Source organism: Cibotium barometz, chromosome 19 (genome assembly GCF_041138505.1).
Source record: "Cibotium barometz isolate CiBa-2024 chromosome 19, ASM4113850v1, whole genome shotgun sequence".
NCBI lineage: Eukaryota > Viridiplantae > Streptophyta > Polypodiopsida > Cyatheales > Cibotiaceae > Cibotium > Cibotium barometz.
Genome location: NC_141064.1, coordinates 51,303,387 through 51,319,307, shown reverse-complemented (window position 1 = coordinate 51,319,307; position 15,921 = coordinate 51,303,387).

Sequence of the window (15,921 nt, the reverse complement as noted above, 5' to 3'; positions counted from 1 at the left end):
CAAACAAGCTCTTTTTCTATTTATGCTTTTCTTGTTTGCACCCTTGGTGGGTGCTGGGGTTCAAGATTAGTATGCATGCTCTAAGGCTCTTATACATATGCCTCATAGGATTATGCATAAGCCTTATGCATACTTTATGCATAAGTCCCTTATGCATACTTTATGCATAAGTCCCTTATGCATAAGGCTTATGGCTTATGCATAAGGCATGAGGCATATAAGGGGCATATGCATAAGACTTCTGGCTTGTGCGCATCATAAGGCTTATGCTCTTATGTATAAGGCTTATGCATAAGCCTTATGTATACTTTATGCATAAGGCTTATAGCTTATGCATAAGGCATGAGGAATATAAGGGGCTTATGCATAAGGCTCACACGTCTCATGTATAAGGCTCTTATGCATAAGGCTTATGGCTTATGCGTAAGCCATGAAGCATATAAGGGCCTTATGTATAAGGCTTATAGTTGATGCATAAGGCTTACGTGACTCATGTATAAGGCTCTTATGGCTTATGCATAAGGTCCTTATGCATAAGGCTTATGGCTTATGCGTAAGGTCCTTATGCATAAGGCTTATGGCTTATGCATAGGGCTCATATCAATAAGGTCCTTATGGATATGGCTTATGTATAAGGCTCTTATACATATGTGTAGTATTAATGAGGCTATGCATAAGCATTATGTATAGTATACATGGGGCTATGCTATAGCATTATGTATAGTATGCATGAGGCTATGATATATCCCTATGTATAGTATGAATGAGGCTATGATATATCCCTATGTATAGTATGCATGAGGCTATGATATATCCCTATGTTTAGTATGAATCTCTTTGTATAAGGCTTCTATGCATAAGGCTCTCATGCTGCTTACTCTAATAATGTCTCATATAGATATGTATTGTGTAGGGAATATTGGCTTATCCTCCTTGAACTTCATTTTTAAGGGACCCTTCTCAAGACCCAAATGTTAGAACCTGCTCCCCAATCATCAATCAATGTTATGGGCAACACACATAAACATAGTTTTCACATACACGTATTTTTTTCCCATTGTATGTTTTATGCCTATTTATGTGCTTATACATTATCTTCATGCATCCTTATATGAAAGATATCATACCATCATGACATTTTACTCCATTTGGCCAGTCTACTCCACATGGTCAATCCACTCCACTGTATGGTGCAGGCCCATCATGCTATGGATGTGATGAGCCTACACCACAATCTAGTAGACCCATGTTGACGAGACCCATCCCCACTCCCTCACGTCCATCTTCACCACATTGACGTAGGGAGTCTAGGGGGTCTTGTAGACATAGTATACGGGGGAGCATGACACTTTTTCTTTGGAAGAAGCATCACTAAGTCTCCCATAACATCTCCCCATTTTCACCACATCGACAGAGGGAGTCTAGGGGTTTTACTAGATGTAGTAGGTAGGGGAGAATGGTGATTTAATTTAGGAGAAGTTTCAATAAGTCTCCCACAACATCTACCCAATAGGATAGGGGGAATTAATCATCCCACACTTATGAGCCATCCCCAAGGAGAGCGATGCCACCACATGATCCATACAGGTTTCCATATGGCATAGATGTGGATGCATTGCTCATCATGGGGTTATGAACCGAATGCATGTACTTGTGAACCTAGAGTTCACAAAGTCTTCTACAAATGGAAAGCACAATATGAGTTGTCAAAAAAATATGTTATTGATGTGCTTAAAATTGAGTTTCTAGTCCACATCCGAGCTGCAGCTTCTCAGATGATTGGATTAAGAAGAGGATGAAGCTTTAAGGCTCTCTAATAGAAGAGCAGACATTATGAGAGCAGACATTATGAGAGCAGACATTATGAGAGCAGTCAAGTCCAACTTGAAGAATCCTAGTTTTTGCTCACTAGAGGAGTGGAGGCATGCGTGTGGAGGTTTTTGAGCAAGCATACCAATGCACATCAACACAAAGTATCAGTAATAAGTGCTTCAAGACTATAGAAGCAAGCAGCTTCTCACTTTGGGTTGGGAGGGAAATCCTCATTTATTGCATGCTTTGTAAGTGTATATTTTACTTGTTTCTTTAATTTGATCTAATTTGGTCTTTAAATTTACTTTTCTCTTCAATCTAATTTGATCTTTTATGCTGCTATTTTTTTAGAGAGTGGTTGTTGGGTGTAACCCAACAAAAGAAGAATACAATTATGGGTATAGAGCCTCTCAAAAACAATTGTGGGCTTGAATACATGTGGTGCGAGATGTTCACTTAAACTAGTCCATTTTAGAAACTAAAGTTGATGAGGTAAGTAATACATAAGCCCTTTTCTTGTCTATATGTTATCTTTTATTATTTTATAGTTATCTTAGTCATGTATGTAGGATGAAGAAGAAGATGAATATCTGGACTATGCACAACAGGAAGGTGAAGTAATTGAAGATGCAGGATGAGATGGAGGATTTTGATGAGGATGATAGTATCCATTTTATGTTCATTTTTTTCTTTTATATTTTCAAGTTTGACTATGTTACTATTTATGTATTAAAAAAGAAGAAGCTATGATTGACTCCCCAGTATGTCCCTAATGTTTTAACAGATTTATAAGCTTCTTTTGTGAGTAGTTATTATAGTTGCAAAACTTTGCCCAATAGTGAAACGTGCAGCGATGAAATTTGACTGATATAATTGCCATTCAAGAATGGAAGAGTCTTAACTATTTCTTGGCCCTCTAGCCATAAGTTCATCCACTAGTAATATAATATTTAGATGCGTGATAAAGTTAATATTGTGAAGTGTGCTTTTTGATCACTAATATTATTGTGTTCTTAAAATCTAGCTCCTTCAAATAGATTATTGATCACAAGTTAGCTTCTTAACATACCATGGTTTATTGTTAAGGTGATAATTTTAGTAGGCATGCTATTTTAAAATGTTATCACATATGATATCAAAAAAGGCATTAGAATTTTAGTAGGCATGTTAATTTAAATTGCTTCCATTTTGCTTCAGGTTGTTCCAGGAAGGTGTTAGGGCTTAAAGAAGACTCCCAGAGCTTTCGCATGTGACATTGGTATCAAAGCATTAGGCTTAGTAAGGCTAAACATTAATTTAATCCTAGATGAAGGTGCACAGTCCAAGGAGAGGAATAAAAAACATGGAAGAAGTTCCCTGATGGATTGTTGGTGGTCTTCTCCACAAGACCCAAGGGGAATGGCTGTCTTGTGAGTCCGGTTTCACTTGGGCCATACGAAGAAAGGCTTTCAGGAAATGGTTCCAAGGGAGAATGATCCTCCAAGGTAGCACTGTGCGAGAAAAATAAGTAATTGTGACAAGGGTTACCTAAAAATATTCCCTTCCAAAATGTGTGAAATCTCAAAAATGGCTTAAAAACATAGTTTTTTGAAAACACATCTAGAATTCCATGTATAAATTTAAAAATTACATGAATTTTGATATTTGTTTCAAGATTAAGAACATGTGTGACCTTTGTAGATTTATAAACTGCTGTTGTTTGTGACATAAAAATAAACTTGACTTACAAAATGACATAGGAGTCTACATAACTTAAAGAAATATCAATCTTTTTTAAATAAAAATTTATTTTATAAATTTCATGAATGTAAGACACTTTTTTTTTGGACTTTCTTGGGACAAATTCTACCACTATGCATAAATATGCACATTATTTGACAAGCACTCAAAAAATACTAGAATACAACATAAATTCCATAATTTATGAAAATTTCTACAAACATCCTTGAGTCTATTTCTAGACCCAAATAGCAAATCCTTTAGTTAAAACTTATCTTGATAGTTTGCATGACATACTTATTTGCTCCATTATTGATAAGTAGATAGTGGACATGATATACAACCAATGCTAAGAGTTTAAAGTGGTCAAGTTATAGGTGTGCAAAGTTAGACTTCTATTCCTATATATATGTAGAAGATGGTAACTATGGAGGCTTTTAGTAAACCTAAGCATGTTAGAAGAGTAGAAAATTGATTTTTTTTTTTGACGGGACAATTTTAGATACAGACATCATATAGCCTATGGGTGTAAATTTTGACCCATATAGGCATTTGTTTTCATGAATGAAATTCTTGTTATGCAATATGGATAAGGGTGGCGGGAAGAAATTGTAACCTATATCATATACGTCTGTGGTGGTGGCAAAAAGTCATAGTATGTATATGTTGATGTTTGATCTAGATAGCCATTATCATGAATTTAGGTGATGCTATATCTAAGAGTAGTGTAGAAATGAGCTCTACTTATAATTATTTATGAAGGATGTTAAGAGATGGTATGTTTAAGGGTAGTGTAGGATGAACTCTAGTTATAATTATTAGGTGGACATGCGAAGGATGCTGAGAGATGCAATCTTCACTCGTTGTCTCGCGACATTGTCTTTGTGTACAAAGAAAAAAGCGAGGAGCTTAGGGCTTCTAGAATGGTGGTAGAGAAGAGCTTGGAGTTTTCCACGAGATGACGATAAATTCAAGGCTCCCTATGCTGGAGAGCATACTACTGCACATAGGCATGGCAGGGTCCAGGCTCACATGCACCCCCCTCCTCGACATAGATGGTCCCACCACGTGCATTTGCTTATAGTTATTCAACTTTAAAATTGAATTGTAGAACAAAAATAAGGATTGACGAATCAATCGACTCATGGTTTTCCAAATCAATGGAGCCTTGTACATCTGGATTAAATTTAATGGATTACAAGTCATCATGGATTATCCTTTTGAGATGTAAATGTAATGAAAAGGGAAGAAAGGAATTTAAAAGGATGGTACATATCTAGAAGGAGACCCCATAGTGCTAACCTCTCATAGAGAAGGCAATAGTGTTGGATATCAATACTCCACGCGGCAATAGTGTTGGATATCAATACTCCATGCTTTTGAGATGTAAATTATGTATGAAAAGGGAAGAACGAAATTTAAAAGGATGGTACATATCTTGAAAGAGCCCATAGTGCTAACCTTTCACCTCTCATAGAAGAAAAAGGAATTTAAAAGGATGATACATGTCTCAAACCAGCCCACCTCTCATACAAAAGGTAATATAATAGTGTTGGATTTGAATACTATCATGAGTGGAAGCTCCTCACGCCAACTAATCGACGAAGGCTCAAACCAAGCGTCATTGGGGACTTTGCGTATCGCTCTCAAGAGCACACAACAAAAGCTCTAATTGGGACCTAATCTACTGTAGGTAGCACACAAAGAGTTGGCGGGGTTTGTGAGAGTGTGTGTGTGCTTGCAAAAGCTTAAGCTCCCTTCTTCCCTGCATTTTTAGCCTCTCATCTTGTGTGTTCTCTTCCAGGGTCTATGAGAGTGTGTGTGTGCTTGCAAGAGCTTAAGCTCCCTTCTCCCCTGCATTTTTTAATGGTATTAGAGCTTGGTTCATGCTAGGGAGCTGACTGGCAAGCAAGACAAACACAGGAAGTGGTACAAGGGTAAGAGCTTCATCTACTCTTCCTCCTTTGTGTTGGCTACTACACCATTGTTAGGAGATGTTTGAGAGGCACCGAGAAGATTCCTTTGCAAGAGCAGAGCTTAAGGGCAACTATATTGTCCTTCAGGCCAAAAAAGAGTTTCGGGTGTTTCTGGACCTCTGTGTTTCAGTTCGCAGGTGTTTACAAACACTCCGGGTAAGTTTCGATTCTGTGCAAAATTCTATTTTTGGTACTGCTGGAAGGGCAATTGGTTGTGCAGACACTATGTGTACTGCAAATAGGTCTTACAGTTTCCATTGGGTGTATGTATACAAATTGAGGTCATTGGTTGTGACAGTTAGGGTGTAGTATAGTACCGCTGCAAAGAATACAACAATTTGTGTGCACATCAAACAAGAGTGCTGTTTTTGGTGAGTTTGTGTTGTAGACAAGATGACTAAACAGATTGTTGCAAAGAAGCTTGACAATAACAACTTCTATGCTTAGAGGTTTAGATTAAAAAATTTTGTGATGGGAAAAGGCTATTGGCACTACATTGAAGGTGAACATGAGGAGACACTAGAGATACCGGAGATTAATCCAACTCCACCAAATAAAAGAATACAAGGGTTGGAATCAAGGAGCAAGGAAAGTCAAGTATTGGCTTTCTATTAGCATACAAGACACTATGATTTGGTGTCAATGTTGATCATGAAAGAAAAGAGTTTGAGTGAAGATCAGTCTTCACAAAACAAAAACAGTTCATACAAGCAAGCCTTCTACACAAGTTCAGGTAGAGGAGAAGGTAGAGGTCGTGGACATGGTCAAGGTGGTGGCCAAACACGTAATCAAAATTATGGTCAGCAGCAGCAGTCCCATGAATTATAACAACAACACACAGGTTGAAGAGTCCAGTTTAGAGGCAGGGGGAGTCAAAGAGGTCATGGTAATTGGCAAAGGTAGCATAATGATACACGAGGTTATTTTTAATGTGGTAAGCCTAGACATGTGCAGGAAAATTGCTATAAGAAGAAGAATGACATGCGAAATGGAAAAGTGCAGCAAAATAACTATGCGTCCTATAGTAGCAAAAATAATGAGGATAATGAGAGGTTGTTTGTTAAGCAACATGTAGTTAATGCCGTGTCTAGAAATGATGTAGCAGCATGTAAGGATGATGTAGCAGCATGTAAGGATGATGTATGGTATGTTGGTTCAGGTGTTTTGAACAACATGACAAGTCATGGTGGGTCATTCAAGGAAATGAAGAGTCTTGAAAGACCTGGTTTTATTGAAACAGGGGATGACACTGCTTATCTGATTGCCCATGTTGGAGATGTTCCATTTTCTATGCAGGATGGTAAGGTGAAGTACCTTGTATATGTACTTCATGTTTCGAACATTACAAAGAAGCTCTTTTCTATTGGCCAGACAATTGAGCGGGGTTTGCAGGCGTGATTTAACCCTCATGGTTGTTATGTAGAAGACTTTAAAGATAAGTGCGGGTTGGTTGCAAAAGGGAACAGAGGGGGCTACAAGGCCCTCTAAATGACCTCAAAAACTTCTTAATGATTGGTAAATAGTACACATGATTGCTATGCATGTAAGTACATATCCTTAAAGGAGATAGATCCTACCACATCCATTGAGATGGCTCATCTCAATGGATGTACACATGATTGCTATGCATGTAAGTACATATCCTTAAAGGAGATAGATCCTACCACATCCATTGAGATGGCTCATCTCAATGCTATTGACGCAGTGTGTATGATCGAGGACAACTAACCTTAAAGGACTTTGTGAGACAAAGTGTAAGGCCAGAAGCAAGCATGGCATAAAAATTAATAATGCATAAAATTGAGGGATCCATCAGTCCAGCCTACAGTCCCATGGGTTAGCCAACCGCCCAACCACTGTAGTAATGGGATCCAATTAGGAATTTTATTAGATTTTGTCCCGGGTACCAGGGAAAAGAGTTCCCAGGCCCCCTAGCCGGATATTCATGCAAACTTAAACTAGTCACACCACTTACACACCCAATATGAAATGGCATTTTTCATAGAATCATCTATCTTTAAAAACAATCATTTAATGAAACCATGGTGTCACTGATCATAATCCTCAAAATCTCTGGTTAAATCCTTATTTCCAATCATTCCTTCATCGGTGTACCTATGGCATCATTGGCAACTAGAATGCTCACCACCTGTCCACTCAGGGGCCTTTTCGATAGTTCCTAGCTCATAGTAACCGGCAATATATTCACATATCAAAATGGAATCTCCATGGAAGATCAGCAAGATCAACCAACGGATCCATATAAAAGAGCCATGGACTCATCCGTTGAGGACCAGCAAGGTCAATGAACCAGATCCATGCCCGAATTCAGAAAACAACTCTTACTCCTTATTCAATATCTTCCCCGCCGTACTTGTGGGTATCTTCGGTGACCCAGAGCCCGAGCACCGTATGGTTAGCACCCTCTAGGATCCTTCGTAGGTCACCTAGCGCTTGACTCATAGGTCGCTTTCTTGGTCCCTCATCCACTGTACCCAGAAGCTTACCATTTAAATCGAACCGAGGCTGGTCAAGAGCTCGACTGACCTTGCTATGCGAGACATCCTCTGTTGACTCTCCGATGTCAGCTGTTGCAACTTTATCAGCTAGGTCTCCACGACATCGTTCACAAGATGGTCAAAATGCTTCCCCAGCATTCTTGACATAAAACAGTCATTTAAAAATAGGTCATAAATACAATTTCCATAACGAGCTCTCGTCTTTCCACATTAATCAACATTACTTAATCCACATTCATTTCATATAGATTCCCATTCTCATCCAATCACATCATTTTTCATCTCATCACTTCTTTCCTCAATTATCCTCATCAGATCTCATCCACTCGCATTTACCCATATCCACTCGCATTTACCCATATCCACATCTCATCACATCACATTCATTCACATCTCATCCATTCAGACCACATCACATTCACTCATATCACATCTCATTCAGACCACATCACATTCATTCACAACACATCTCATTCAGAACACATCACATTCATTCACATCTATCCTGATTCACATGACATCACATTCATTCACATCGCCTTTCCATCAAGGCATAACATCCAATTTTAATTTAAAAGAAGCAAGAAATCGTAAAACCATAGAATAGAATTAGAAAAAAGTATAATTTCTAACTTACATGGAGTTCTGTGAGCTATCCTTTGGCTTGAGGGATTGAGGGTTCTACTCTTGCTTGGATCAAGAGTGGCCACCAATTCTTTGTAGAGGAAATAGTAAAAAACAAGTGAATTATTAATGAATTCAATGTTTTTGGCTCTGGGGGGTGGAGTAGAGTAACAGTGCATAAAAAACTATTAAGATTTCACAAAGGGGGAGGCTTCTATTTATAGGAAAAAGTGAGCCTCTAACCAAGCAAACTGATTCTAGAATTTTCCAGATCAGTTTGGTCCTTTTTGACCATTTTCAAGTCAGTTTAGCTTACTTTTTGGTTCTAGTTGAAACAGGAGAGATGAAAATATCTCATTATTTATGTTTTTAAAACTCATCCACACATGTGAAATAGACACCTCCTTCATGAGGGGAATTCCCCTACATTGAGGTGTCAAAAATGCATCATTTCCTCTAAATATCTCGTCTTTTTTAACTAATAACCTTCTCCTTAGTCAACTCTTCATCTTATGTGAGTATTTACTCATTTTTGGGGGGATGTTCTTTATTTCTTCAATTTATCTGCTCCCTACATTTGGATTAATCTAATTCGCCCCTCAAAACTTTTTATCTAAAATTTTTTAAAAATCTGGACCCTTAGGCTAAGACCTTTTGAACAGATTATAATTTATTTCTAATGCACCTTCTGAAATCCTTTTTGAACTTATGTTTTGGGGGAGTTTATTTTAATAATAAGAGATATTTTTTCATCCAAAAATATCTAAAAATTGAATAATCTCTCTCTAGAATATTTTCTCTCTCTAAGCCAAAATAGGTAGAAACAAGATCTGTTAATATTCCGATAAGGGGAATGATTACAGGGGGAGAGATTGGATATCTTGAGGGGTTGGGGGAGGAATCTTACATACTACCCCACTTAAAAAATGCAAGATGTCCTCATCTCGCAGGTGGAGTATGATCTCTTTCATCTTCTTCTTCTTCTTCAATCACTTCTTCCAGCGTTACTGCCTTGGAAGTGGACGGCCGATTTGGGAACAACTCTCTTTGACTTCCCCTATTCTGAGGCAAAGGTCTTGCATTACTTTGGTTTGAAATTGTGGGTTGGATAGAGGGTATACCCTTGGGATTTCTCTAATTTTGGCGGATAGAAACGTGATTACTCTGGAAGGAAGGAGCTGGAGTCTGCAATCTTGATCCCTGATTTTCTTCCCTAAAAACCTTGATCCAAAAGGAGATGGACAATCCATAGTGCGATGTCCAAATCCTTGAAAGTTATAGCATTTCACTACCTTATTTAAGGGTGGAACTTCTGTAGTTGAATTCCAGGGGATTGAGTTTCGGGAAAAGGACATTTCTTCCATTCTGGAACTTCCCATATCCTGGGCTTGACCCTGATATCTCTTAGGCGGTGGAAGGTTAGAATCACCTTTTGGACTAAAAACCTTTTGAAAGGTGATGGTGCTAGCTGTGAGATCCCGGTCTCCGGATTCGGGGTACTAGCAGCGGAAGTAGCACATCATGCACGGGTAGGGGTCTCACACTCTGGGCCTCGCCCACGGATATCCGGACAAGAGACTAATCCGTCGGTTTGTCCAAAACCAAAACCGGAAAAACTTCCTTTACCCGGAAAGCATGGGCGATTCCACGAGGATAACTCTTTACTCTAACGTAGTCAAGATCATTACGGATCAACTGATCTGACTGCACCTTTAACGGTACTTGGTCAAATCAAGGAAGAAACCTGCACTTGGATCATTGGGATCAACGCTTTTTTCCCCATCAAGAGGCACAGCCGTTGATTCCTATCCATAGAACAATTTCTATCCGGGATTTACTTCATCTATCGTAATAATAGAAATTAAATCTCGATTTACGGATCCATCAGTCCAGCCTAACCCCATCCAGTCCCATGGGTTAGCCAACCGCCCAACCACTGTAGTGATCGGATCCAATTAAGAATTTGGTTAGGTTTTGTCCCGGGTACCAAGGAAAAGAGTTCCAAGGCCCCCTAGCCGGAAGGTTATGCAAACATAAAACTAGTCACACTACTTACACACCCAATATGAAATTGCCTTTTTCTTAGCATCAACTAGCTTTAAAACAATCCTTTAATAAAACCATTATGTCACTGATGACAATTCTCAAAGTCTCTGGTTGAATCCTTATTTCCAGTCATTCATTCATCGGTATACTTATGGCATCATTGGCAACCAGAACGCTCACCACCTGTTCGCTCTCAGGGGCCTTTTCCATAGTTCCTAGCTCATAGTAGTAACCGGCAATATATTCATATAATAGAATGGAATCTCCGTGGAAGATCAGCTAGATCAACCCACAGATCCATATAAAAGAGCCATGGACTCATCCGTTGAGGACCAGCAAGGTCAATCAACCAGATCCATGCCCGGTTTCAGAAAACAACTCTTACTCCTTGTTCCAATATCTTCCACGACGCACGTGTGGGTATCTTCGGCGACCCAGAGCCCGAGCACCGTATGGTCAGTACCCTCTAGGATCCTTCGTAGGTGACCTAGCGCTTCACTCATAGGCCGCTTCCTTGGTCCCTCATCCACCGTACAGCGGAAGCTCACCATTTAAATCGAACCGAGGCTGGTCAAGACCTCGATCGACCTTGCTACGCGAGACGTCCTCCATTGACTCTCCGTCAGCAGTTGCAACTTTATCAGTTCGGTCTTCATGACCTTAATCCTCAAGACGGTCAAAATGCTTCTCCAGCATTCTTGACATAAAACAGTCATTTACAAACAGTCACAAAATACAGTTTCTATAACGAACTCTTGTCTTTCCATATTATCCACTCTCGGACCACATTCCATTCAATGTGTACTCGTTCTCATCCATTCACTCATATAGACTACACATTATCTCACATACACCTTCATATTCATTATTCTACATACATATCCATGTTCGTACGTCCACATCATACATCCAATTTCACATTCATACATACGCATCTACATGCATACATCCACATCCACATTCATACATCCATACCTCCATTTCCACATCCACACATCCACATTCATATTCATACATCCACATTCACATGCATACATCCATTTTCACATCCTCATTCATACATCCACATTCACATACATACATCCACATCCATATCTACATCCATACATCCACATCCACCTCTTCATTCACATTCACATCCATACATCCACATCTACATACATACATCCACATCTACATACATACATCCATACATCCACATCTACATACATACATCCATTTTCACATCCTCATTCATACATACATACACATCCGTATCTACATCCATACTTCCACATCCACATCAACATTCATATTCATACAAATACATCTACATGTATACATCCATTTTCACATCCTCATTCATACATACACATCCACATACATACATACACATCCGTATCTACATCCATACATCCACATCCACATCCACATTCACATTCATACATATACATCTACATGTATACATCCACATCACATTCATACAACCATATTACATCCATTCTCATCCTAACACATCCCATATACATCTTAACACATCCTAACTCATCTTAACACATTCTATCACATCTCATACACATCTTATCACATCTTTTTACATCTCATACACCTCTTATCACATCCTATCACTTTCCATACGCATCTTATCAAATCTTATTACATCTCATACACCTCTTATCACATCTTATCACATTTCATATCTTTTTTAAGAGAATTCTTATATTTGATATAAGATTTCTCTACACATTTATTTATGCATAAATTCCATTTAAGGAGACTAACACTTTCGAATTCAATCTTTTATGCATCTTCTTATGCATAAATTCAATTTGGTAGGAATTACACTTTTAGAATAAAAGAATTTCTCTTATGCATCTAAGTTATGCATAAAATCCATTTATGATGAAAATCACACTTTTAGTATAAAAAGAATATCTTTTATGCATACCTCTATGCATGAAATCCAATATGATAAAAGTAACACTCTTATAATAAAATAATCAACTTTTATGCATACCTCTATGCATGAAATTTAATTATGATAAAAGTCACACTTTTATAATAAAATAATCAACTTTTATGCATACCTTTATGCATGAAATTCAAATATGATAAAAGTAACACTTTTGATATAAAAATTTATCCATTATGCATACTTCTATGCATGAAATAAAAATGATAAAAGTAACACTTTTGATATAAAAATTTATCCTTTATGCATACTTCTATGCATGAAAATAAAAATGATAAAAGTAACACTTTTGATATAAAAATTTATCCTTTATGCATACTTCTATGCATGAAAATAAAAATGATAAGAATAACACTTTTGATATAAAAATTTATCCATTATGCATACTTCTATGCATGAAAATAAAAATGGTTAAAATAAAACTTTTGATATAAAAATTTATCCATTATGCATACTTCTATGCATGAAAGTAAAAATGATAAAAGTAACACTTTTGATATAAAAATTTATCCTTTATGCATACTTCTATGCATGAAAATAAAAATGATAAAAATAACACTTTTGATATAAAAATTTATCCATTATGCATACTTCTATGCATGAAAATAAAAATGGTAAAAATAACACTTTTGATATAAAAATTTATCCATTATGCATACTTCTATGCATGAAAGTAAAAATGATAAAAGTAACACTTTTGATATAAAAATTTATCATTTATGCATACTTCTATGCATGAAAATAAAAATGATAAAAATAACACTTTTGATATAAAAATTTATCCATTATGCATACTTCTATGCATGAAAATAAAAATGGTTAAAATAAAACTTTTAATATAAAAATTTATCCATTATGCATACTTCTATGCATGAAAGTAAAAATGATAAAAGTAACACTTTTGATATAAAAATTTATCCTTTATGCATACTTCTATGCATGAAAATAAAAATGATAAAAATAACACTTTTGATATAAAAATTTATCCATTATGCATACTTCTATGCATGAAAATAAAAATGGTAAAAATAACACTTTTGATATAAAAATTTATCCATTATGCATACTTCTCTGCATGAAAGTAAAAATGATAAAAGTAACACTTTTGATATAAAAATTTATCCTTTATGCATACTTCTATGCATGAAAATAAAAATGATAAAAATAACACTTTTGATATAAAAATTTATCCATTATGCATACTTCTATGAATGAAAATAAAAATGGTAAAAATAACACTTTTGATATAAAAAATTATCCATTATGCATACTTCTATGCATGAAAGTAAAAATGATAAAAGTAACACTTTTGATATAAAAATTTATCCTTTATGCATACTTCTATGCATGAAAATAAAAATGATAAAAATAACACTTTTGATATAAAAATTTATCCATTATGCATACTTCTATGCATGAAAATAAAAATGGTAAAAATATCACTTTTGATATAAAAATTTATCCATTATGCATACTTCTCATCCATTCACTCATATAGACTACACATTATCTCACATACACCTTCATATTCATTATTCTACATACATATCCATGTTCGTACGTCCACATCATACATCCAATTTCACATTCATACATACGCATCTACATGCATACATCCACATCCACATTCATACATCCATACCTCCATTTCCACATCCACACATCCACATTCATATTCATACATCCACATTCACATGCATACATCCATTTTCACATCCTCATTCATACACATCCTAACTCATCTTAACACATTCTATCACATCTCATACACATCTTATCACATCTTTTTACATCTCATACACCTCTTATCACATCCTATCACTTTCCATACGCATCTTATCAAATCTTATCACATCTCATACACCTCTTATCACATCTTATCACATTTCATATCTTTTTTAAGAGAATTCTTATATTTGATATAAGATTTCTCTACACGTTTATTTATGCATAAATTCCATTTAAGGAGACTAACACTTTCGAATTCAATCTTTTATGCATCTTCTTATGCATAAATTCAATTTGGTAGGAATTACACTTTTAGAATAAAAGAATTTCTCTTATGCATCTAAGTTATGCATAAAATCCATTTATGATGAAAATCACACTTTTAGTATAAAAAGAATATCTTTTATGCATACCTCTATGCATGAAATCCAATATGATAAAAGTAACACTCTTATAATAAAATAATCAACTTTTATGCATACCTCTATGCATGAAATTTATATATGATAAAAGTCACACTTTTATAATAAAATAATCAACTTTTATGCATACCTTTATGCATGAAATTCAAATATGATAAAAGTAACACTTTTGATCTAAAAATTTATCCATTATGCATACTTCTATGCATGAAATAAAAATAATAAAAGTAACACTTTTGATATAAAAATTTATCCTTTATGCATACTTCTATGCATGAAAATAAAAATGATAAAAGTAACACTTTTGATATAAAAATTTATCCTTTATGCATACTTCTATGCATGAAAATAAAAATGATAAGAATAACACTTTTGATATAAAAATTTATCCATTATGCATACTTCTATGCATGAAAATAAAAATGGTAAAAATAACACTTTTGATATAAAAATTTATCCATTATGCATACTTCTATGCATGAAAGTAAAAATGATAAAAGTAACACTTTTGATATAAAAATTTATCCTTTATGCATACTTCTATGCATGAAAATAAAAATGATAAAAATAACACTTTTGATATAAAAATTTATCCATTATGCATACTTCTATGCATGAAAATAAAAATGGTAAAAATAACACTTTTGATATAAAAATTTATCCATTATGCATACTTCTATGCATGAAAGTAAAAATGATAAAAGTAACACTTTTGATATAAAAATTTATCCTTTATGCATACTTCTATGCATGAAAATAAAAATGATAAAAATAACACTTTTGATATAAAAATTTATCCATTATGCATACTTCTATGCATGAAAATAAAAATGGTAAAAATAACACTTTTGATATAAAAATTTATCCATTATGCATACTTCTATGCATGAAAGTAAAAATGATAAAAGTAACACTTTTGATATAAAAATTTATCCTTTATGCATACTTCTATGCATGAAAATAAAAATGATAAAAGTAACACTTTTGATATAAAAATTTATCCCTTATGCATACTTCTATGCTTGAAAATAAAAATGATAAAAATAACACTTTTGATATAAAAATTTATCCATTATGCATACTTCTATGCATGAAAATAAAAATGGTAAAAATAACACTTTTGA